Source organism: Oryctolagus cuniculus, chromosome 10 (genome assembly GCF_964237555.1).
Source record: "Oryctolagus cuniculus chromosome 10, mOryCun1.1, whole genome shotgun sequence".
Classification (NCBI taxonomy): domain Eukaryota; kingdom Metazoa; phylum Chordata; class Mammalia; order Lagomorpha; family Leporidae; genus Oryctolagus; species Oryctolagus cuniculus.
In genome coordinates, this window is record NC_091441.1 from 2,937,955 (window position 1) to 2,945,591 (window position 7,637).

Here is a 7,637-nt window from a genome sequence, read left to right on the forward strand (position 1 = left end):
GTGCCGTCCGCAGCACGGCTCCACGGGAGGCTCGTGGTCGCTCCTCTTGTGTCACCTGAAGGGATCCCTGGAACGGCTGGGGCTGTGTGGCTGTGTCTGTGCCTCGCTCCCAGCGCAGGGTGTCTGCCAGGTCCAAAACTGCCAGTGTAGCTTCCTTTCCCGAGACACTCTGGGGTCTACCACTGGCTGTCGTTTTCACCAAACAGCTATAGCTGATTCCTAAATTGAAGCCCCCGGATGCACACTTCTAGATGTCCGTTGCTCACCCATTTCACGGATGAGGAAAGGAAACGTACTTGGAGACTTGTCCAAAGTCATTTGGTCGATCACGGAGCCAGGATTACAAATCAGCTCATCCGACTCCGGGGTTGCTTTTTCGACGCATCCCGCAATTCTACAAATGGGGTGATCTCTAGGATGTAGGGAATGCACCTTACAGTGACGCGGTCATCTTATTAACATTGGTGACTTTATAAGAATTTGCCCCGATCCCAGAACCATGACCTGAGGGGCACACTGTCAACCTTGCTCTGGGGTCAGACAGTAGTTAGGGCTGAGCTTTGGTCTCCTCCGGCTGAGACGCCAAGTGTGGGCAGCAGCCAGGTTCCCGGGGCGCCGCGTGTGCCGGGGCTGCCGCAGCCTCTCCTGGGAAGGTCTGCCCGCCTGCACCACCCGCTCTCCAAATCGCTCTTCAGTTGGACTAAAAAGTGTCACTTTTATTTCCTTCCTAATGGTTTGTATTCAGAACATAATTTAGCGAGTTGATAGCATACGCAGTTATTTTATTCAAATGGCCTATGGAGGAAATGCACTCAAGATACGAAGACATGTGTCACCCAGGGCCGCTTCCTCGATCCCAGGAAACTCTGCAGTCTTGTCGAGGCACGTGTTCCCTTACGGCACAATGTGTGTGAAACAAAGTTTGGGTGTGGGTGTGTGGGTGTGTGTGGGTGTGTGTGGGTGGATGTGTGTGTGTGTGTGTAACCACATATCCAGCACCAGTGTGCACCTAGCACGCCCTCTAATGAATAATGGAGCAAAAATGTTTAAAAACTTCCTCCCACAAAAGTCATTCTAAGTGGGCAAATGGACAGACAGCTGATACTGCTGTCCTGAGCCCTCTTGGCCCTGGTTTAGTGGTAGAATGACGTAAGCCTTCTATTTCTTTTTTTTTTTTTTAAGATTTATTTTATTTATTTATTTGAAAGTCAGAGTTACACAGAGAGAGGAGAGGCAGAGAGAGAGAGAGAGAGAGAGGTCTTCCGTCTACTGGTTCACTCCTCAATGGACCACAATGGCTGGAGCTGTGCCAATCCAAAGCCAGGAGCCAAGAGCTTTGTCTGGGTCTCCCACGTGGGTGCAGGGCCCAAACACTTGGGCCATCTTCCACTGCTCTCCCAGGCCATAGCAGAGAGCTGGATTGGAAGAGGAGCAGCTGGGAGTAGAACCGGTGCCCATATGGGATGGCGGCGCTTCAGGCCAGGGCATTAACCCGCTACACCACAGCGCCGGCCCCCAAGCCTTCTCTTTCAACCTCGATCAACATTTCTTTGAACTTTTAAAAAGCAAACACAATTTCCAGTTATACAATTACAGTTTGATAAAAATCTGGCGATGCATAAAAATGTGAAGTTAAAGGTTCCAAGAGATTCCATAAAAAGACTCCCTAAGGTCCCTGTGTTTCCTTGAGGATTTTCTCCACTTGATTGTTTTGACTTGAGATTTTCTTCTCTGGTAAACCTTGTATCAATATTATAGCATATGCACACTCCATTGCATCAGTGGCCAAAGTGATCTAGCCAAAGCCTTTTTATGGGCAGCTAGAGGAATTTTGAATCTTTATTGCAATAAATTAACTGTAAAACAATCCTTCATTGATACATTACATATATTCATCATATTATGTATAGATGTTTATAAAAGGAATATGACAATATTTATCAAACATACTGTATATTTATAAAATAATTCTATAATGCTATTTGCCTAAGACAGTGATGTTACATTTTTATTTATGGTATTTATAGATATAAAGAACTTCTGTGGAGTCATATTTAATGATATTTTTCTTTGTGGATTTTTTCACGACTTTTAGTATTGAATTTCCATTTTCTAATACACAGTGTTATGCTTGGCTATCTTTATAAAGCTGGAGTCACTGCTTCAGAGGCAGGAATGTCAAGTTCAAGGTCATAATATGTATCTTGTTGTTATGAGGATTTTATCAATTCCTGCTCCCACCCACGGAGTAGGAGGCTTCAAGTCGCACTACACCCACAGCAGTAACTGTAATACTTCTATCTTATTAATTATTCCCTTGTAATTCTCAAATTAGCATATCTTCTTCTTGGAAGTTTGGAAAACACCAATAAGTATAAAGCAAAATCAGAAATCACGCCTGTCACTGAACCCAAAAGTCTTACTTTACATGCCAGTGTTTCTTCTGCCAGTACGCTCTCAGCATCATAGATGAGGGCTCCTCCACATGGCTGAGTACTGTCTTTCCAGGTTGTTTTACCGTTTGGTTTTCTTTCATTTGAAAGGCAGATAGGGAGGCAGAGGGAGGGAGCTCTCATCAGCTGGTTCACTCCCCAAATGCTTGCAGCAGCCAGGACTGGGTCAGGCCACGGCAAGGAGCCAGGACTCCATCTGGGTCTCCCAAACGGGTTGCAGGACCATGTACTTCCGCCATCTTCTGCCGCCTCCCAGATGTGCACATCAGGGGAAGCTGGAATCGGAAGTGGAGCCGAGACTGGCGCCCAGGCGCTGTGCTGTGGGACGCAGACCTCCCACGTGGCATCGCCCACTGTGCCCACCATCGGCCCACGGCGTGATCCTTGGGGGCCACAGGTGCACCTGTAGTGAGCTGCTTCCTGCCCTGAGCAAGGAGCGAGCCACCAGTGTCTCACAATTCTTTAAAAGATGATGAATATGATTGGAAACATATTTCACACTGATTCTAAATAAAAATTAAATGTTGAAGACAAATGACATGAAATATTTTATTTTATTCCTATTGTCAAATCACTTATGTGGTAGCTTAGCAAGACTGTAACATTCACTTTGTTTCCCAATTTTCCAGTTTAGAATTTTCATACAATCAAGCATTTTCCATACAGTTGTTATAAATTATCCTCTATGCCAAAACATTTCCTCTTATTGGACATCCCTACTCTGGAATCTCTTTCTTCCGAAAATAAGCCTTTGAACTCTTTAAATGTTATTCTCTATCAGTTTGTTGAAAATATTTTCCCAACTGTTCTTTTCCTGAAAAGTCAAAATTAAAATTTTATTTAAGGCATTTATGGACAGTAGGAAGCAGATTAATCCTGGGTAATCAAGTTTAGAATAATTTTCTTTGTGGTTTCTTTCAATAATTTAATGTATGGAAAAGTACTTGTAAAATTTTTATTTCTTTATCTTATTTATTGAAAGAATGAGTGAGAGAGAGAGAGTCCATCTGATGGTTCACTCCCCAAATGCCTACAAGACCCACGACTGGGCCAGGCTGAAGCCACGAGCTGGGAACTCCACGCAGGTGCCCCACACGAGTGGCTGGAACCCAGCTGCTCGGGCTGTCACAGCCTCCTCCCAGGGTGTGCAGCAGCAGGCAGCTGGTGGCGAGCAGAGCTGAGACCCGACCCCCGGGCACTCGCGTGTGGGCTGCGGGCGTCCCAAGCCTCGTCTCAGCCACCACACCGAGCCCCGCTCTGGTAGTGTCTGCTCTAACCAGGGGTCATGCACTGCAGGGTTTCCCCTCTTTTTTGTGATCTGGTGTTCACACACTTATGTGATCAGCTCAGAACTTATCCCGGTGCGTGTTGTGAAGGGAGCTATTTCTGCACTTCACGCCATGTGTACATTGCTTGTCCAGTAACCCTTCCTTTTCTCCTTGTTTTGCATTGTTATTATATCCGTCAAATATAAAATTCTATGCATAATGCTTGATTCGGTTTCTGGCTGTCTCTTTGATCTGGCTGGATTTTTTTTTTCCCAGTTTTATTGAGGTCAGTAACATTAAGGAATGAAACCTGGGCAAGAATTTCCAGCTTACGGGAAAGAACACAGCTGAATTAAAACCAGAGAGGAACAGGGGCTGCTCCGTGAGAGGTGCGTCTCCCTGGGCGCTGCGAGGGGATGTGCTGAGCCGCCCAGGCCTCGGGCTTGGGGCGCAGGGGAAAGAATTGGCCGTACTGGCCGGGGCAGCCGCCCAGCTGCAGAAGTTCCAGCTCCTGGGCCGGACACGGAGGGGCAGGAGGACCCCAGGAAGGCGGGTGCCAGCGGTGGGCAGGGCCATGGCTGCCAGGCAGGGCCTTATGGCTGCAGACGGTGGCAGGTGTTTGTAGCGGCAGCATCCCAGGTCCACCTCCCGTCCAGCCCCTAGAGAAACACTGACCTCTGAGAGGAAATGTCCAGCTGTGAGACGCCTTAGTGATCCTCCTCGGCCTCAGGAGACAGTCCCCTGCCCACGGGCACGCCGACACACGCCTGCTCTCCTCCTCGGCCACAGGAGGCAGTCCCCTGCCCACGGGCACGCCGACACATGCCTGCTCTCCTCCTCGGCCACAGGAGGCAGTCCCCTGCCCACGGGCACGCCGACACATGCCTGCTCTCCTCCTCGGCCACAGGAGGCAGTCCCCTGCCCACGGGCACGCCGACACATGCCTGCTCTCCTCCTCGGCCACAGGAGGCAGTCCCCTGCCCACGGGCACGCCGGCGCACGCCTGGAGGCTGCTCTCGCGTTCCTCGTCCTTCTCGTCTTCCGGGACCTTCCACCCTCCAGGGGCATCCCCACCCACCAGGACGTTTTGCTACGTGGAAAGACCTGAAAACCTCAAACCTTTGAGCCTCTCCCCATGTGCATGTCTGCCTCCCAAGTTCGGTTTGTCCTGCGCGGACAAGACAGCATCGCCTGCCCGGCTCCCGGGTTCCTGAGAGCATTGCTGACACCCTTGGAGTTGTCTGGAAGGTTGTAAGGGAGACCCGCTGTGTGCGGGGGGCTGGGACCCCATCAGCCTCCCCCTTGCGGGACCAGCTGCTGTTCTGGAACCTTCCTTCAGGCGTGTGGGTGAATGGAGCACCAGGTACGGTCTCTGTCTTTGCCTCAGTGTCCAGCAAGGTGCCCGGCACCCGTCAGGTGACACTCGAGGAACCCCTGGTGGGAGCGAGAGGCCGACCTCTGCCACTCCAGGTGCTGCGGTAACTCTATGCCCTTGGAGAGGTTTGCTGGCTGTCATTCACCTCTACGGGTGGCTTAACAAAATTGCTACTCAGCATTTAGAAGAGCCTTTATGTACTTTAAAATTCATTTACATTTCAACTGTGCATTTTGTTTCAAATTAAACAAGCTGTAATTTTGCTTTTAACCAGGGAAGCAACTGAGGGAGCAGCCTCTGCGGAGGCCGACCGTGTGGTGACCGGAGCATCCCGCACTCGCGTGCAGTGCTGGGGGCTCGCATCTTCAGACAGAGGCCTGCGGCGGGGAGAAGCAGACACGGCCCGTGGTTCCTTGTGGGCTGCAGCTGCTTGCAGGTGGGTTTTCTCAGCTCAGCGTCCGTGTGAGTCACCTTGCCCACAACTTTGCAGCTGTGACCTTCAACTTCAACCCCTGCGTGTCCCCATGTCTGCGGCTCTCAGCCCTCCAGAGGGAAGCCGCTGAGGTTGGTAAGTCTGTGTCCTGGCAACCTTCAGTTCCTGGTTACTAAGCAGTTGTGTGCACCATCATATTTCAAAGTGTTAGTGAAAAATAGAACAAAAAGTTAAGCTTACTTCGTTGCAAAATGTTTGAGCTCCATGCATACTTATTTCTTATTTAATATTTTCTTGGCCAGTCTCTCTGCGGAAGAAGTCCCCTGCCAGTATAAGCTGTTGTTACTTGCCTGCTGTCCTATCTCTGCCCATCTAAGTCTCACTGCCCGTGCAATCCGACCCAGAGCTTAACTAATCTGAGCCACTGAAACAATTCGCCATCTTACGAGAAATGAAATTAAAAAGTTTCCTCCTTGTCTCTTTCCCTGTTGGTCTTGAAAATCATTATTTAATCCTGGAAGCACTGTTGGCCCTTCTCGATTTCGCTATTGTTTCTGCCTCAATAAAACAAAATATCATTGTGGAGTTTATTTCTTCTTTTCCATTATTTTATTCTATTTCAGCATTTCATCCATCATTGTGCTGCTGGCCCCAAATCTGCCCGCTCCTCACCCGCATTTCACGTCTCATCTGTGTAATGTGTTTTCAGTCCCTATCTGGGCCCCGCCCCCACCGTGCATCCACCTAAATCATGTTTTATTTCTGTCCCGGAAGGCCTTATGGTAATTAAATAATGGTGTTTCTTCTAATATTTCTAGGAACACTTTATTATTTTATATGAGACATATTGGATGCTGTGAATTGAAAGGGACTTCAGGCAATTGCTTACTTTCAATATTGCTCTGTCATTAGGTTATGTCTAAAGGACAAAATCAAGCCCATTCTGTTTCCCGAGGAAGTAAACGCAATTGGGGTTAAGACTGTTTGCTTGTCTGCGCAGGCAGTGCTGCCAGGCGGGGGTGGGGGGACGCTTGCGTTCTCCCCCGTTAACAAAGCGGCAGGTAGCAGCCACAGACGCACATCGCAGGTGCGACCCAGCGCCTCGCAGCCGCTCCCGTCTCACACCGATTGACAGAGACAGTGCGGGAGTGGCCCCGGGTCCACAGCGGGGCAGCATGCAAGGTGCCCATGGACGCCCGAAGCCGTCGAGAGTACAGAACCCCAGAGAGACTACGTTTCTTCATCAGAGATAAAGTCTAATTCATAAAGTAACACAATAAGAGATTAGCAATAATAATAAAACAAGAATTATAGCAAAGTGCTGTAATAAAAATAATTCAGAACTTAGGAATTGCTTTTCTCTGGAATTTTCCATTTCGTATTTCTGGATTGCAGTTGAGGACAGCGGCACAGTGCACAGGAGGGGAGGGGACGGCTCTGTTGACCTTTGCACCCACCCCCCGTGATTCGGTTTTAATCAAAAATGAAAAGAGCTGAGGTGTGGAGGAGGAGGCGGCAGACCCAGGGTCCACAATCAAACACGGGCCTCTTAACCTCCCTTGACCTTGGCCTCCTCGTTCATAAACCGGGGCTACAGTTTCTTCCTTTAACTACCGTGGTGAAGACTAAGTGCTCGTTTCCTTCTCCCCAACTTTGGGTCCGCAGAGAGAGGGAATGAACTGCAGACTCAGTGTCCTCTGGTTTTTAAATGTTTGCTTCAGCCTTCAGTGCCTGCTTCAATGTTTCTAATTATAAAGTTCTCTGTTTAACTGATTGGAACACACACGTTTGGGCAAACACACATTCTATTTTGTTAACTCTTAGCATTAGCATTCAGACAAAAAGAACAGTTTGAGTTGTGCTCTTAATTTTTTTGGGATCATCATAGCTTATATTCTTTTTTATAATTTATTTGACAGAGTTAGTTAGTGAGAGAGACAGAGAGAAAGGTCTTCCTTCCGTTGGTTCACCCCCCAAATGGCCGCTATGGTAGGCACGCTGCGCCGCCGATCTAAAGCCAGGAGCCAGGTGCTTCTCCTGGTCTCCCATGGGGTGCACACCCCAAGCACATGGGCCATCCTCCACTGCCCTCCTGGTCACAGAAGAGA

At 49.0% G+C, this 7,637-nt stretch overlaps 1 long non-coding RNA gene across 1 annotated transcript; it reads left to right on the forward strand.

The window, feature by feature from the left end:
* Window positions 1-3,992: 3,992 nt before the first annotated feature.
* On the forward strand, window positions 3,993-6,100 carry LOC127492267 (uncharacterized). The gene is made up of 3 exons (XR_007921405.2): window positions 3,993-4,110; window positions 5,371-5,532; window positions 5,832-6,100. It is a non-coding gene; the product is annotated as an uncharacterized lncRNA (long non-coding RNA).
* Window positions 6,101-7,637: the final 1,537 nt, after the last annotated feature.